The sequence below is a fragment of the Apodemus sylvaticus genome, chromosome 10, assembly GCF_947179515.1.
Source record: "Apodemus sylvaticus chromosome 10, mApoSyl1.1, whole genome shotgun sequence".
Lineage (NCBI taxonomy): Eukaryota > Metazoa > Chordata > Mammalia > Rodentia > Muridae > Apodemus > Apodemus sylvaticus.
In genome coordinates this window covers 29224351-29232896 of record NC_067481.1, presented here as the reverse complement: position 1 = coordinate 29232896, position 8546 = coordinate 29224351, and the positions used below count along the sequence as shown (strand labels likewise).

At 51.9% G+C, this 8546-nt stretch overlaps 1 long non-coding RNA gene across 3 annotated transcripts; it reads right to left on the bottom strand.

Moving 5' to 3' along the window:
* Window positions 1–213: 213 nt before the first annotated feature.
* LOC127695107 (uncharacterized) lies at window positions 214–8325 on the bottom strand. Of its 3 annotated transcripts, none has more exons than XR_007979897.1 (4): window positions 7906–8325; window positions 7373–7542; window positions 1954–2221; window positions 214–867 (listed from the first exon to the last, which is right to left on the bottom strand). It is a non-coding gene; the product is annotated as an uncharacterized LOC127695107 (long non-coding RNA). The 3 variants fall into 3 exon arrangements; XR_007979898.1 differs by having other exon boundaries at window positions 7915–8325; XR_007979896.1 differs by lacking the exon at window positions 7906–8325 and having other exon boundaries at window positions 7373–7661.
* Window positions 8326–8546: the final 221 nt, after the last annotated feature.

Sequence of the window (8546 nt, the reverse complement as noted above, 5' to 3'; positions counted from 1 at the left end):
AGGGGCTTCTTACTTCAGCAATGATTCTCACAATGACATGCCCTCAAACTGCCAAGCCACCAATTCCTCTTCGCCCCCTGACAAGCTTTTCATAAGATCCAGGCCCAACAGATCCAGAGGACGGACTCCCACTAACCACTCTCAAAGGCCCTTGACATCAGGGGTCCTGAACAGGGCTCCATCCCCCTTAACTGCTGTACCCCTCTCCCCCCACCCACCCCCACCCCCCGAACAGGGATTGCAGACTGCGGCCCATCTCTCCTGTTGTGTTGTGAGTGGTGGTTTCTGGGATGCAGTGTGGGGTTTTGTCTGCCTTCCCTGCCCTGTGCCAACTCACCCAGCAGGCCTCACTGCCTTGGCAACGCATTGCAAAGTCCACACAAAGGGAAACTGCTCAGGGGAGGTTGGTCCTGCCTGACGCCTGGGGAGAGTTTCCATGGCAACGATGACATCACTAGACTCGTTTGGCTACAGAGCCAGGCTCTGAATGGAGGTGCCTGGGTGTTCACACTGCAGAGATGTGGAGAAAGGCTTGTCAGGGACTCGGCAACAATGCTGGAGTAGACTGTCCAGAATTCCATACGGAGCCCTGCCCTTGTCTTGCCGTGAGGGCTTGTCAGCCTCCTCACCTACAAAGGGAACCTACAGTCTGTTTAAGTGAGGGTGGATTGAAACCAAGCTTTCTCTACAGGCCTGGGGTGGGGGCGGGGCACACCGTGCTGTCTCCTAGCTGGCAACTTTAAGCGATTTCCAGGGAAAAGTGGGAGCAGCCTGAACTCTTGACCACGGGGCTCCTTGGTGTTCAATCCCTCGGTGAGTCTCGGCTTGCTTGGAGAGAAGTCACAATCAGTTGTCAGCGGACTAATCCTTTATGCGTTGTAATGTGAAGAGATAAAGAAGGGAGACTTCAGGGGCTGCATGGAAGCTCAGAGCTTTTCTGGGTTGTCACCCTTAATTCCAAGACCCAGAAGGAAGGTGTGGCAGGCACAGGTGCCTCCCTTGTACCAGGAGGGGTCCGCGATGCCGGCAATGGTACCCTGTGGCTTCTGGGTGGGGCCCCTGGGTGGAGCTGCCTCTGCTTTCTACATAAGTGGTCAAAACTCTGAGTCTTCTGCAGGAAATAAAAAGTCAGAAGCACGTGGCTAGAGGGGCGGGACTTTTTGAGGTCAGGGAGTCTGGAGTCTGCCTGCTGTGTGTGCCAGGCAAAAGGGACACCAGGCTACAGGGGACAGAACGTCCAAAGCAGGACTTCCTCTTAACATGTATATGCACATACCTTCCCAAACTCTAACCTGGGTCCCCATCCCCTCCCTACCTTAGTACACATGGTGGTGAGGACCCCCAAGTCCTTATCCAGACAGCTGGGGCCAATTCTAGATGGATTCAAATGTCTACTGAGCTATCTGCTGCCTGGCTCACTCCTGCCTCCAGACTTTGTCCCTTAGGGCTGTCCTCATAGAGTCTGGGACCTTCTCAAATTATCTATCTTCAAGGAGGTGATGGGTCTATGCCTTTCTATTTTGTTGAACCTAAAGGTCAGGGTGGCCTTGAATTCATAGGTAGCCCAGGGTAGTGTGACCTCACACTCTGGGTGGCCCTGCTTCTACCTCCAGCGGAGTGGAATTTCAGCTGTGAGTCACCCTGGCCCAGTTTATGCAGTGCTGGGAATCGAACCCAGGGCTTCTTGCATGGTAGGCAAGCAACTACCCACTGGGCTCTCTCTATCCCAGGCCTGGATGTGACTCTTTTCTGCCATTCTAACTCAGTTTCCACAGAGAACCATGCTCTCCAGACGTTTACCTCCCACTCCTCAGGTCTGCCTGGGGGCAAAAGATACCTGGGTTAAAGGCCGCCATGCTTAGGACAGCCCCACCCCAACACAGGTTCAGAAGGTTGTAGACACCTGTACTGTTTCCATCCACCCGACCCCACCTGGGGAGCCCCTTCTTTTACCTCTGAGGTGAGGAAAGATGTCTGCATGCTCCCTGGGCTGGGACAGCTCCCTCGGTCACCTTCTCACGCCCTGTCAGACCAGGGTGAGCTCCCTGGTTATGCACCAGAGTCTGCTCTGGTCCCCCGACCTTTGCCCCTCTTGGCCCATGGGCACCCCTGGCTCAGCCGGCTCATGTACTATGGCGTTGTTTGATTTCAAACCGGTTCTGTAAAGGTGGCTCCAGTCCAGCCAGTGTCCTGGACGTGGCACCGTCAGCCACTGCGTGACCTGGAAGAAACAGCCATGGAAGAACAGGAAAACTAGAAGCCTTGTGGAAGGTAACCCACCTTCTGAGACAGAGGCACAAGGACCCCCAGAAGTGGAAGCGAACTTTGTGCGCCTGCGACACTGTCTTTCTCAAAGCAGAAGGGAGGGTTGGCTGCCTCAGAGCTTTCTGGACTCATAAAAAAGATGGCGGTCAGCCTTGGGTCCTGGAAACCAGCCACGCTCTCTCCCTTTGCCTCAGAGATGGAGGAACTGGGTCAAAGGCAGCAGGAGGCTCCCCACTCATTATCGTAATAGGACCTGTGTCTCCACCCTGGGACAGGTGGCCCCAGGTGTATGGGGCCTGGTATCCCTCACCATGAAGACTTCTGGGGAAAAGCCCAGTGTAACCTCACTCAGACTCCAGGCTCTGCCCTTAACACACCCAGAGTTGGTTAAAAACCTTGGGGTGGGGGTGGGGGTGGGGTGGGGTGGGGCTCAATTCCTATTTCTTTGACCTGAGAGTACCAGCTCGCTACTGATTTACATAACAAGGTTTCACAGGGCAACCAAATCAGCTCTCAGGATAGCAGAGCCCAGGCTGTGGCCTGCAGTGGGCAGTTGTCCTTGATTCAACCTCTCTGTGGCCCTGAATCCACCTCCTACTGGCTTTTGAAAATTCTTTAGAAAAGACACCATCACCCCAGCTTGGCATCCAGGGGCCCCATGAAAGGAGAGCCTGTCCTGTCTCTCACGGGGAATCCTAGGTCACCTGCTTCTCTGAGGCTGACAGAAAGCCATGGGCGGGACTTCCGAGGGCCCACTGTGCGTCAGGCCCCACCCAAGGCTCTTTCACACACTTTAAAGCCTTGCTCCTTCACAGGACCCGCTGAGGAAGGTAGTCTCCTTCATTGCCAGGGAAGTAAGGAAGCAAGTGAGTCACAGCTAGGACTCCGTGGGGACAGAGGTGGCCCAGGCCTAGCTCTTGAGCCTCGTTATCTGTGAGAAGAAGCATTCTCCTCCTTGGCGCTCCTTGTCTGGGAGGGGAGGGGATCAACACCTTCATCTCTAATCTCAAGGTTCCTCAGCTTAGCTGGCAGGGCAGGCCTCTCCCTTTCTCCCTTCCATCTCATTATAATGCCGGCACCCACTGAGGCTGGGCAGGTAGGTGACAGGCCACATCTATCAGAGAGAGGCTGCCTGGGCACAGCCGTCAGAGCGGCTACAGCGGTTTGTTCTTGGAGCGTGCAAATCCTCCCAGGATGCCAGGCTGAGTCCTCCGAGTGGCTGTCAGGTCAGGAGAAGCCAGTCTACACTCAGTACTGAAGCACAGAAGCACACAACTATACTATCAGCATTGGAGAGGAGAGGTGAAGGTGGGAGGCATCGAGGTTGTTTCCAGGCTGAGATGTATAGGGGTGAGAGGGAAAAAAAGGGGAGGGAGCAGGGCTGGAGAGACGGCTCAGCAAGTAAAAGCGCCTGATGATCTGAGTGGGATCCTTGGGATGAGTTTGAACCCTGGGCCCGACATGTTGGAAGGAGAGCACCAACACTTCAAAGATGTCCTTTCGACTTTCACGAATGCACTGTGGCACATACTTGCCCTACCCCCATGTAGACTGAAATGTAATAGGAGGAGGAGGAGGAGGAGGGTAGAGGAAGAAAGAGGCTGTGGAAGGGGAAGCGACACGGTCTGTCCATGGAGTGCATGTCTAGCATGCATGAGGCCGTGGGTTCAATCCTCATCACCAGATAACTGGCAATTGACACTGTGGAGGTGGAAGCAGTAGAAAAAATTAGTTCAGGATCCTCCTCAGCTACAGAGAATTCCAGAACAACCGGGGCTGCATGTGATCCTGTCTCAAAAATGGACTCCACAAAGTTGTTCTCTGAGTGCCACATATGTGTTGTGATGTTCATGAGCACATACAAACATACACACATATATAAAACAAATATAAAAACATATATACAAATATACATATACATGCATACATATATACATAAATACATACATACGTACATACATATATACATATATATTTCTCTCTGTAGTGTATAACCCTGGCTGTTCTGGAACTCACTCTGTAGACCAGGCTGGCCTTGAGCTCAGAGATCTACCTGTCTCTGCCTCCCAAGCACTGGGATTAAATTAAAGGTATGTGCCACCATGCCTGGATAAACATAATTGTAAAAATAAAAACAAAAAGAAATTTGGTTTTTTGTCTGAACCTTTCACTGGGACTTTGATACTTGGCACAAGTCCCCCATGTTGTCTTTCCTTGTCCCCTGAAGGATGCCTGCCCTGGGTGTTAGGACATTGTGTAGGAGGGGATGAGGCCCTGGGACAGAGAACAGAGGGAGAGGCCTCTCTCATCTGGCACATGGCTGTAGCCCAGGCCCACCAAGAACATTTGATGTTTGAGAACCAGATCTTCTCTCCAATGCCAGGGATAGCCTTGGCCCCTGCCCTAACCTGTTCAACTTCTGGCTCAGCCATGATTAGCTAGGCCAGAATGAATCAGAAGTGAGCTCACAACCTTCTGTCTTAGTTGTACCACCTGTAAAATGGGCATAGCAGCTCTTGGTTAAGAAATCCCACAATGAAAGGCCTTTGGTGGTTGTACTCTGTCATTAAATGGTCAGTCTTCCTGACTCTTAGTCATCTGGCTAGGAAGGCATACGAAAGGGAAAGATCTGAGGGAGGGATAGAAGACAGAAGCACTGGGTCTGGTGGTTCACACCCAGGCTCCCAGCACTTGGGAGACTGAGGGTCCAGGATCAACAACAGTTCAAAGCCAGCCTGGGCTACACAGTGAGCTCCAGGGCATCCTGAACTACTGAGTGAGACTGTTTCAAATAAAGAGAAGAGAAGAGAAGAGAAGAGAAGAGAAGAGAAGAGAAGAGAAGAGAAGAGAAGAAGAAAGGAAAGGGAAAGAAAAGAAAAGAAAAGAAAAGGAAAGAAAAGAAAAGAAAAGAAAAGAAGAGACTGGTGAGATGGCTCAGTGGGAAAAGGGGCTTGCAGTGCAAGCCTGAAAACCTGGGTTGGAAACCCCAGAGCCCACATTTAAAAACCAAACTAAACCTCTAGTGTTGGGTTCAGTGAGGGACTCTGTTTCAAGGGAATGAAGCTGAGAGTCACAGAGCAGGCGTGAGACACCTTCCTTTAGCTGTCACACGTGTGAGGGCACACATGGATACACACACAGATATATACATGGATGCACACACAGATGCACACACGAATGCACATACGGATGCACACATGGATGCACAGACAGATGCACGGACCACAAAAAAGAGCAGGGTGGAAAGAGAGAGAGAGAGAAAGAGAGAGAGAGAGAGAGACAGAGACAGAGGGAGAGAGAAACATCATCTGCATCTGAACTCTCAGCTCCATGTAAGCTGGGGCTACTGAACTCCTCAGTCTAAACTGGTGGCAAATTCCTTGTCACCAAGACAAGTTACCATTTAACCAACCTATGGGGACTGGGGCCAAACTCTCTAAATGACAAAACAACTGGGCCTGTTTGCTGGGGTTAAACAGCCCGGTGGAGCCTGGCATATGACTGTCCTCCCACAACCTCCCACCCACCTCCTGCCCTGCCCAGTCCTGCGTGGTGACCTTGCCCTCCAGGGCCGTGAGGGGGAGAGGTGACTTGGAGGGGCAGAATTAAGGCCTAGGGGAAACCGACATTTAAATAGGGGCGAACTGGGCTAGATGTGACTCTGTTGGTAAGTGACTGTTTGGTGTGCTCGAAGAAGCCCTGGGTTTGATTCCCCAGCCCCACATAAGTCTGCGATGAATCACTCCAGTGTTACACAGCCTTTAAGCCCAGCACTCCGGGGTTGGAGGCACGAGAATCAGAACTTCAAGGTCATCTGTGCCTACATAGGAAGTTTAGACAGTCTGGATCACAGGCAAAGAGCGAGGTGGAGCAAGAAAGAGCAGCGGGCTGGGAAGCAGGGACGGACTGAGGGACCAGGCCCAGGCCAGGTGAGCTGTGGACAGTTGTTCCACCAGGCTTTCCTTGCACCCTAGTTGGGGGTTAGCCCCACAGGGCCCCCTCATCTCTGATTCCCTAAGGCCCAGCGTTTTCTGTTGTGCCTGCCTCTTCAGGAACCGCCCAAAGGGTGAAGGAACTCAAGGTTTACCAAGCGTCTGTGTGGGATTATATTTTGCTATATTTAAGGGAAAAAAAAATCCATGCCTGCAATGGGAACATACTATATTTATCCTCCTTAAAGTTTTAAATACATTTACATGGTAAAGTATCTTACATCCGGAGGACAGGACAGGGGAATTCATCAGGTAGCCAAACACCCATTGCTAAGCTTAAACAAATGGCAGCGTTTGGCCGTGTTCCCTTTAGGTCTCTTTCAGTGAATTTTAAATATTAACCACGGAACTGAAGCCACCTCCCAGTCCTCGCCTCCTCTCCTCAGAGGAGACTGTGACCTGGGAACTGCGTGCTCAGAACCACGCTTCAAATGGCTCTGTGCTCTACGGTGGCTGTAGTTCTGCATGCTCAGAAGGTGACAGGCAAACACGATGGCTGCAGAGCCCGTGACTGCCTCAGTGGGTCGAATGCTTGCTTAGCCCGTCGAAGCCCTGGCTCCGACCCCCAGCACGGCATTTAACTGAACATGACGACACAGAGCTGTAGCCCCTGCACCGAGGGGGCAGAACCACCATGAGGACCAGGAGTTCAAGGTTATGGTTGGCTACAGAGAGTTTGGGGGTCAGCCTGGGCTATGTGAGACTATGTCAGGGGGAAGGCAGGCTGGCTGGCTGGCATGGGCAGACTGGCTGGCTGGAGTTGAGATGTGTGTCCATACTCTAGGCCTACCCTGTGAGTTCTCCACAGAACCGGAGCTGGGACACTTGTGGGCTTCCTCTCACATCACTACAGCCCACCCCCCTGTGGTTTACGCCCTGGGCTTCAACAGGCCATTCCCTTTGGGAATCTGGGGCTCACTGATTGAAGGTAGTGAGTCTAATGGAAACCCCTCACCTGACAGACTAAGAGACTAGATCCTAGGGAGAGGAAGCAGCTTCCTCCAGGCCAGGCAGCCAGTGGAGTGGCAGGGCCTTCTGATGCCCAGAGGCTCTGACCTTTCTCGCAGGCCAATAAGGAAAGGCACATGGTCACCCAAGCCCAAGGGAGAACTTACTTGCTCCTGCTTCTGGCAAAGGCAGATAGGTCAGAGGACGCCAAATAACTTTACCTATGAGGAGTGGCCGGCTACAATAAGAAGTTCTAGATCGGTGCTGTTCAGTCGGCCGCCCTGAGTCAGATGTGGTGGTTGGTGTTGGCGAAGGAGTTGGTATAAGCTGAGGTTTGCTGAGACAAGAGGGTTTGGTTCACATCTGTCCATTTGTTGTGGTGCCTGGGGTTGAACCCAAAGCTTCCCATGTGCTGGGTAAGTGCTCTACCACTAGCCTGTGGGCCTGGCCCAAGAATACTGCGTACAAAGTTTGGAAGATTTTATACAAAAAAAAATTAAAAAAATATATAGCTAAAGGTGCTCTTTATCTTTATATAGATTGTCTTGGGCCAAACAAAATTCTAGATATGTTAAGTAAAATACAGCTCTATAATTAATTTTACCTGGTTTTGTTTTTACTTTAAAAAAAAAAACACAGCTACTAACAAATTCCCCACTCTCTAAGTAGTTTACACTAGATAAACAGAATTGCCTCCGACCTTACATACAGTGGCCAGAAGACTTGGGGAGAGAGAGGTGACCTTCATCTCCACCTCCGGGCTCCTGGCTGGTGCAGACCAGGGAATCTGGATCATGCTAGAACCTCTCCCAGACCGTGCCACTTTCCTTTAACGTATCTGAGAGGGGTGTCTGTTGGGCCACATGTCTTCATTCACAATTGGATGTTGAATCTGGGCTTCCTCCTGGGCCTGCACACCACTTGGTCTTGTTTGTTTCTTTGTTTGAGACGGGGTTTCTCTGTATAGCCCTGGCTGTCCTAGAACTCACTCTGTAGACCAGGCTGGCCTCAAACTCAGAAATTCACCTGCCTCTGCCTCCCAAGTGCTGGGATTAAAGGCGGGCGCCACCACCGCCCGGCTTACACCACTTGGTCTGAAGGTGTTGATCCTCCACAAGTGAAGGGGTGTCTCCTGGGGAAGGCATGCATGAATGCTCCTGCAGAGACAGGTGGCTGCCGGAAGGCCCGAGTCTCTGGGGACAGTGACTCCGCATTGACATGGGAGATGCCCACCCTGATGGACCAATCACGGGCCTCCTTTCTGACTGGCACCATTGCCTGGGCTCTGCTGCTCCAGCCAATTATTTTCTTCCCCCAAACTAGCAAGACATGACACTTCCC